General features: G+C 39.1%; 1 long non-coding RNA gene across 4 annotated transcripts; it reads right to left on the minus strand.

Moving 5' to 3' along the window:
* Positions 1 to 1,928: 1,928 nt before the first annotated feature.
* Positions 1,929 to 7,456, minus strand: LOC119022803. Of its 4 annotated transcripts, none has more exons than XR_005076074.1 (6): positions 7,334 to 7,456; positions 5,900 to 6,114; positions 5,566 to 5,722; positions 4,083 to 4,179; positions 3,605 to 3,984; positions 1,929 to 2,228 (listed from the first exon to the last, which is right to left on the minus strand). It is a non-coding gene; the product is annotated as an uncharacterized LOC119022803 (long non-coding RNA). The 4 variants fall into 4 exon arrangements; XR_005076076.1 differs by having other exon boundaries at positions 4,091 to 4,179; positions 5,893 to 6,114; XR_005076073.1 differs by having other exon boundaries at positions 5,893 to 6,114.
* Between the last annotated feature and the right edge of the window lie 785 nt (positions 7,457 to 8,241).

Here is an 8,241-nt window from a genome sequence, read left to right on the forward strand (position 1 = left end):
TTGGCTGCATCCACACAACCACTCTTTCTTTTTGTACCATTCTGTCTGAAAAGTCCTCACAATTTTCTGTCCCTTCCTTTGCGTTAAATTCTCCAGGTCAGGTGTTGGTCTCCCGGTTAATATTATTATTTTTTTTTCCACAAATGTCAGACTAGACATTTTTTTAGCGAAGTAATCTCCATAGCTAGCAGCAGAAATCAAATCACTGCGCGCCACAACAGCAGCGCGAAACCTTGGGGGGGAGGAGGGGGGTGACCCGCGAAACCCACGAAACCCACAGAAGCAGAGAAGCACTGTGCCTCAGGGATGCCCATTAGAGACAGTGTGAGAACAGACTACGCATGCGCAAACCTCCTAAACCGTTTGCGTTCATTTCACACGGCACAGAGAGGCAGAGGCAGAGTCTGCCTCCGTCCCCTGTGTTCACTTCAGGCAAGCCTGGAAAGCGCGCTTTTCTTTATGGGCATTCCTTATATCATTAAAACAACACATTATACCTTTTTATTTTTCATTTTTAAAGCAAAAAATCAACAATCAAAACACAATAAAAAAAAAATTAGGGTTAAAAAAATTATTAAAAAAAAAAATTATTTCGTTCTTTTTTCTCATTGGTCTAGGTGAGGCACTGCCTACCCTGCCTCACCTGACTGCACGTCACTGACTGTAAATGACCCCACTTCAAAAAACCTGAGCTATCACTTTAAGCTCTGAGGTTATTTACTAACTTTACCTCATGTTCTGTTGACCTTATATTTGATCATTTAGCGTACAGAGAGAGATTAATAGGTGCAAAATTACATGTTGGAAAAAGTTAAGGAGTGAAGCATTGAGTATGACGCATGCATGGATTCCCTTTGTTTCCTTTATTGGCTTTCACCAAGTGCTTTTCTAAACACATAGCGCGTGTTTTGCAGGCCTCTCCTCTGTTTAATGGAGAGAGCCCATCAGCCTTGTCACCTAAAAAACCTCATATCTTCAGGTTTCCGTGCTTTGAAGGTGACTATATTTCCCTCTATAGACACAATTCACCAACCTCTTTAGATCATTAAGTTATTATGTGTTGTTTAAAAGCTTGGGGTCCTGTATTTCCTGAAAAGCTTCCCCCTGTGGAGATGTTTTCACAGTGTTAAGATGAAACAAAGTGAAGCTCACCGACAGGTCTTGTTTAGGTTAGGATATCTCTGGTATGGCTGACATACACAGAGCTTACGTTATACCACCCACTTGCATGGTTTAACTCATTTCAGTGTTCCAATGCACGGTCTGATGACTTTAATGTAGCTGGCTGATTGATGGCAGAAAAGCACTGGTTTATTTCAGCCTGTGGTGGATGAAGTCCAGAGCCGAGGTCTGATGGTGACAGCTCGAAACAGTCTTAATCTCCCGTCAGTCACACGGCCTCCACTCTGTTACACAACAGCTGCCATTTAACTATGTTTAGTTAATATTTACACAGTGCGCACATGATAGACAGCTGGTGTAAAAATGAGTGAGTGTAGTCAGAATATGTGGTAGTTCATGTTGTTGTCTCTGTCCAAGGAAATTTCTGCAACACCTCATTGTCGCTAAACAGATGGTGTAAACACAGGATCATTGCTGCATATTGGATTGCTCTGGCGATAAAGATGTTAAAGTGCCCCTTTTTTAGCGACTTGAGCTCTGCAACAGGCAATAATGGGCTACTAAGTTCAGGTCACTGTAATCAGTTCTTACACAAAATGAAAGTAATATTAGAGAACCAAATGAAGAGTTCATTTCATGCAGTTTTGTCTCGTTGATCAATAAAAAATTAAATCTGATTAAAGCTCTGTTGCTTCTTCAGTGTTTTCCTCTCTAATACACTGGTTTCAAACCTTTTTGACTGGTGACCCCTTAAAGCAAAAGACTGTGGACTGTGGATCTGTGACCTAGAAGAATACTGGAGTAAATACTATTTGGCATAATTTAATGTGGTTTAAATGTTGGTGTCCATTTGAATGCCAAACATCATAACATATTGCTGAGTGGCAAAATATTTAGCAGCCAAAAAATCAAAAAAGACAAAACGTCTTGTCCATTTTGCAGTTGGCGACCCCGCCCTCGTTTGTCACCACACTTCGACTCCTTTATGTTTGTGAGGTGGCTCTCTTTGCCTCATTTTTTTCTCCAAGCATTTCCTTCACTCGTCTCAGATGGAAGGAACAGATTCACGTTTCAGATCACTAGTCTCAACAGAAGTCACATTAAACCTAAAAAACAATAGAAAGTCAAATAATCATCTCCTCATTCATAATCATCTAACGACTCCTCAGATTTATTTTTTAAATTCAGGTAAGAGGAAAAAAAACGTATTCGCTGCCTCTACATTGTTTCAAACATTAATCTAATGGGTGCAGCAACTTGGTTCCTCCTACACACCTTGTCGTGTCATGTTATAAGTGGTTATACAGTGGTTCATTTGAAATCTGATATGTAAGCAGACTTCAGCATTAAGCCGTATTGATCCACGTAATGCTCTCCTTCAGTGAGGGGCTCAAGAAACCAAAATGAAGACTTGGCTTTGATTGTCAGAGCCAGTTAACCATAGTAAAACTGCAGCTTAGAGCATTTAAGCTGTGTGTGGTCCTCCTGTCAATCACACTGACGATTTAAACAGTATGGACTGAATGGCCAAGGACTTCAGAGATGAAGAGGTATTCCAAATATCTGCAGTGGTTACTAATGCAAACCAGGGGGGAAGCAGTTCATAGCTAAGTCTAACGGCCAAGAGGCTTTTCTTTCTGTTCCCTCACGTGTGGATGAAAGCACCGTTGAGTGAACAAAAGCAGCCAGACTTTACTGGTTGGTAGGCTCATTGCTGGGACTGGGAACAGTAGCATTACGATGGAGAAATACCCACATGCTGAGGCTGTGAGCCCTTGAATATGTTCTTCTAGAAGACATAGTCCCGATACTTGGAAAAAGTAGTAGGAAAAAAGTATTGGCATTAAAACCTACTCAACAGCATTGATTATGACTTTTTGTTTCACTGTTACACAGCAGTCATGTTGTGTTTTAACCCAACAGAGGTTGCTTTTTAATCATGGTCATAACATCTTGATGCTGCTAAGAACAACCATGCGGCCTGGTCAGATAACATTTGTGACGTCAGACGCCTGTGTATCTGAGGATATGTGACATTAAAACAAAATGATATCTGACTGCACAGACAGCATCTTCAAACATCCATCTATGACCTCAAAGCCAGAACATCTTATGATTCATTGCCGTTGACTGTGGCACAGCTATCATCTTCTCAGCCGGTATAAGACCGCAGGAGAATATCACATGGAACCTCGAGATATAGACTAATCTTTATTCCTAAGATCTATAGATTGCAAACATGTAGAAAAAAACAACTACCAAGCTCTTTTCTGGGACACAAAAACTTAAGTATCAATCCAGGTAATGCTCAAAAGAGAAATTAGCACATAATTATGGCGGAGTAAAGCAAAATGAACCCTTAATAATTGAACAACAGTGTCATCTTGTGGCCTTTTTGTGTAGTTGGCCAACATGTATAGTGTACAATGGGTACAAAAGGCTGTGTGCCTTTACGTAACTGTCCTTTGCCTATCTCACTAACCGTTCACCTGACCTGCTTCACAGTTGGCGGGTGTGTTCCTGGGGACTCTAGGGTGTATGAGTGAGATCAGGGGTGAAAAAATGGGGAGGCTTTTGAAACCAAAGCAGGGTTCTGGTGGTCCAACAGCATTCTTCAAGTCAAATTCACTGATATTTCAGACATTTGGCACCTGCCCTTTAGTGAGTCTGTGCATACCACTGCTGTATGTTTCAGTCTCTCTGGGATTATCACTGTGAAACCCTTCTGAATTAAAATCTAAATCTGTTTAAATATTTTTTCTCCTCTCCATTTCTCTGACTGTCTCTCACTCACTGAGGATGACGAGACACAGTGGTACAGCAGACAACACACTGGTCAGTGCCAGAAACAGCCTAGGATAACTAAAAAAGAAACAGGGTGAATAGAGGAGGGAGCCTTTTTTCAAAATAGCTTCAGAATTCTCTCAGAATATTTTGAAGAGTAGTATAAGAACATTTACATGTATACATTATTTCAGCTGGGGGTCGACTCCTGCTTTTTCCAGCGCTGAACCTGATACTGATGATCAGCAATCCAGGACACCAATAATTGATAACCTGAACAGATATACATTTACAGGAAAAACATAAAAGTAAAACGAAAATCTTATTCTCAAAGTTGAGTGTAACCAACAACAATCTACTCATGTACTGTACTTTGGAGGTATGGAGGCCTCAGTATTCACATGTTCTGCTACTTAACACTTTCGCTCCACTACACTTATTTGATCAATTTAGCAACTAATTACTTTCAGTTTCAGATTATTTGGTTTGGATTACTCGTCACAGCAGTGTTGTGGACTCCGAGACCACGGAGTGGTGACCACAGGGTTAAAACTGAAAACGGGACATCGTTTGATCACTAGTGAGGTCCTGTGGAAATAAATCCTTACAGGAGCCTAATTTTACTGGTATGGCAGGCTGCAGAAGGTTTGGCTTCATGAAAAAACTTAACACAGCTCTGGGTTTGTGCTTATTCAAAAGATCTGAGATCTCACCTGTGATTAGAGAGTTTCCTCATTTCATGTTCTGTGTTCTGTGTTCCCTGCTTTGCATTAGGGTGCAATTATTTCTGGGCCAGAAATGGCAGCCAGCTTGGAAAAAATGGCAGCTATATTTATTTTGCATGGCTTATAGATTGTATCAAATGAGCAGTCCCAGATCAGTATCTGTGCCTGTTTTGCTGGGCTACTTCTTAACTTGTAAAAGATTTTCACGCTAAAATGTAGTTAGTTGCAACACTACAAGACTGCATTTTAATACCAGGTATAATGGGATGAGTATGGGGATGACAGGGGATTCATGTATAAATGTATTTTATTTTAGAGTTATTCTTGACAGGTGACATTTTTCAGCTTTTTTTTTTACCCCACAATCGACAATTCTTGTCTTTATTTGGCGACAGTTTATGATAACCGTCATTAATAAATGGTACACAACAGTTAATCCTGCTTCAGTTCCTAGCAGAGGCCTCGGTGTGTCTCAAAGGCTGTTGATAAATCAGTTACAGTGTAGTTGGTGTATACTTTGTTACAATTTTTTTTAATCTAACTCTTTATCTAATCTGGTTACCTAAACGTTGTGGTCACACACATTTCTGATTTTATTGTAGGACATTACAGTACCTTACATTTTGCACTGACACGCCATCAACATCCAACAAATCTGTGTAATTTTTCACAATCCTGTGATTTCTGGATTCTGGATTTATTTATTTTTTGGTCTAAATGGGAGTCTTGTTTCAAAATAGCTTCAGGATTTTCTCAAAATATTTTAGGTAAAATGGAAAACAGGACATTGTCTGATCACTAGTGAGATCCTGTGGAGATGAATCATTACGGGAACCTGTTTTTATCGGTATGGCAGGCTGCAGAAGGTTTGGCGTCATGAAAAAACATTACACAGCTCTGAGTTTTTGCTTATGCAAAAGATCTGAGATCTCACCTGTGATTAGAGAGTTTCCTCATTGCATGTACTGTATTCTGTGTTGCCTGTTTTGCATTAAGCTGTGGTTTTCAGTTTTTTCCAACTCGTGTACTTTCATCTTAATCTTCTTATACCTCAGTGTATAAAAAACACACCAGTTGTCTCATCCTGAATCCTATGAAAAAAAAAAAAACAGTATGGTTCAATTCAGTACATACTTACAGTAGACAATGACAGTTAATGGTGTGCAGTACCACCAGCAGTCACAGAAAACAGATAATGATACTATGTTCAAAAGCAGAGATGTCGTAGGCAATAAAACTTGGCTAAATATGCTGTGATAACCTTAGACCTTGCTGAGTTGTGGCTGTAAAAAGTGTTTAATCTCCATGTCTTTGTCTTGCCTTTTCTCAGTAGTGCTAGCTTTACTAGCATCCTTGTCATCTGCACGTTTCACCATGCCATTCTGCAGAGCTTACAAACAGCCTGATTTTTCAGCTGAAATCAAAACTCACAGTCCGTTACCAGGACCAGCCCGGTTACCATCACCGTAGCAACCGAGATCAACTGGGCCAACACAGAGAGACAGATTTATCAATGAGTCAGTTTGATATACACACACACACACACATGCATGCACACAAACGCACACAGTATATTTCACATTTAAACTATATTTTCTTTTTTCTTTCATTCAAGCCAGGAACTCCATCCAAATTGTTAAATGTTTTAATCATCGATATATTGAGATTTATTTAATTTCTCAGTCAGATTCAGAGTATTTGATTCATTCTTACTGTAACATCTCTTCCATCTCCATCGGCTGCTTTTCAACACAAATTTTAGCTAGCATTGCAGTTTGTCTCAAACCTTATATTCTATTTTTAATGCTTCATTCTCACCAAACTATTAGGAAGCTTCATTCTCTTCAGATGAATCAGAGCAACCAGTCTAGTCTGGCCTTAGTTTTTCAACCAATTCTACATTATTTTAACCCAGGAACTCTGTTTAAATTTATTTAAATATTCCCAATCATCGACACATCGAGATTTATTGAATTTCTCAGTCTGATTCAGAGACTCATTCTCACGGTAACATCTCTTCAAACTCTATATATTTTAATGCTTCATTCTCACCCAACTATTACAAAGCTTCACTCTCTTCAGATGAGCTAATTAAACCTACCAATTTAGTTTTTCAACTAATTCTACATTATTTCACAGTTTTTAGATACTGTGGACATAATTCAAAGTTTTCACAGCCAGCAAAGACATACCCAGTGCAGTCTGACCAAATTTGCTCCGCAAAGAAATCAATATTCACACTTGGCTTTCATGACAAGTTGAGGTCCTGTTTTTCCATGGCATCAGGTTACAATTTTTTTTAATCTAACTCTTTCTCTAATCTGGTTACCTGAACGTTGTGGTCACACACATTTCTGATTTTATTGTAGGACATTACAGTACCTTACATTTTGCACTGACACGCCATCAACATCCAACAAATCTGTGTAATTTTTCACAATCCTGTGATTTCTGGATTCTGGATTTATTTATTTTTTTGGTCTAAATGGGAGTCTTGTTTCAAAATAGCTTCAGGATTTTCTCAAAATATTTTAGGTAAAATGGAAAACAGGACATTGTCTGATCACTAGTGAGATCCTGTGGAGATGAATCATTACGGGAACCTGTTTTTACTGGTATGGCAGGCTGCAGAAGGTTTGGCGTCATGAAAAAACATTACACAGCTCTGAGTTTTTGCTTATGCAAAAGATCTGAGATCTCACCTGTGATTAGAGAGTTTCCTCATTGCATGTACTGTATTCTGTGTTGCCTGTTTTGCATTAAGCTGTGGTTTTCAGTTTTTTCCAACTCGTGCACTTTCATCTTAATCTTCTTATACCTCAGTGTATAAAAAACACACCAGTTGTCTCATCCTGAATCCTAAGAAAAAATATTCTGTTGTCTGGATCTGTCTGCAGTGGACCTTTCTGAACTGGATGTCCCTGACTGTCTGTATCATCTGCTTCATAATTATATGTATAACATTACACCTGTTATTAACAATAAAACAAATGTGTACTACTGATAACAAACTCAAAAGTTGGATTAATTTAACAGTATGCACTGTGCAGCAACTGTCAGTAGACAGTAAACAGTATGGTTCAATTCAGTACATACTTACAGTAGACAATGACAGTTAATGGTGTGCAGTACCACCAGCAGTCACGGAAAACAGATAATGATACTATGTTCAAAAGCAGAGATGTCGTAGGCAATAAAACTTGGCTAAATATGCTGTGATAACCTTAGACCTTGCTGAGTTGTGGCTGTAAAAAGTGTTTAATCTCCATGTCTTTGTCTTGCCTTTTCTCAGTAGTGCTAGCTTTACTAGCATCCTTGTCATCTGCACGTTTCACCATGCCATTCTGCAGAGCTTACAAACAGCCTGATTTTTGTATGACTTCTCGTAACCCTCTCTTCCATACTTTTGATTTTAGGTTTAATGGTATGTTGTAAATTTTGTCAGCTTTGTCAGACATGTTGCTTTTATTTGGTGGGCATTTTACTGACAGGAACACCGACCAACTGACGTATTCAGTCCCATTAATCTTAGAGGAAAGATATCTAGAGGCAGACAAACACATTCACTTCTCTAAATTGCTCAACAAGACACATTTCTGACCACAGGCAC

The sequence above is a fragment of the Acanthopagrus latus genome, chromosome 7 (genome assembly GCF_904848185.1).
Source record: "Acanthopagrus latus isolate v.2019 chromosome 7, fAcaLat1.1, whole genome shotgun sequence".
Classification (NCBI taxonomy): domain Eukaryota; kingdom Metazoa; phylum Chordata; class Actinopteri; order Spariformes; family Sparidae; genus Acanthopagrus; species Acanthopagrus latus.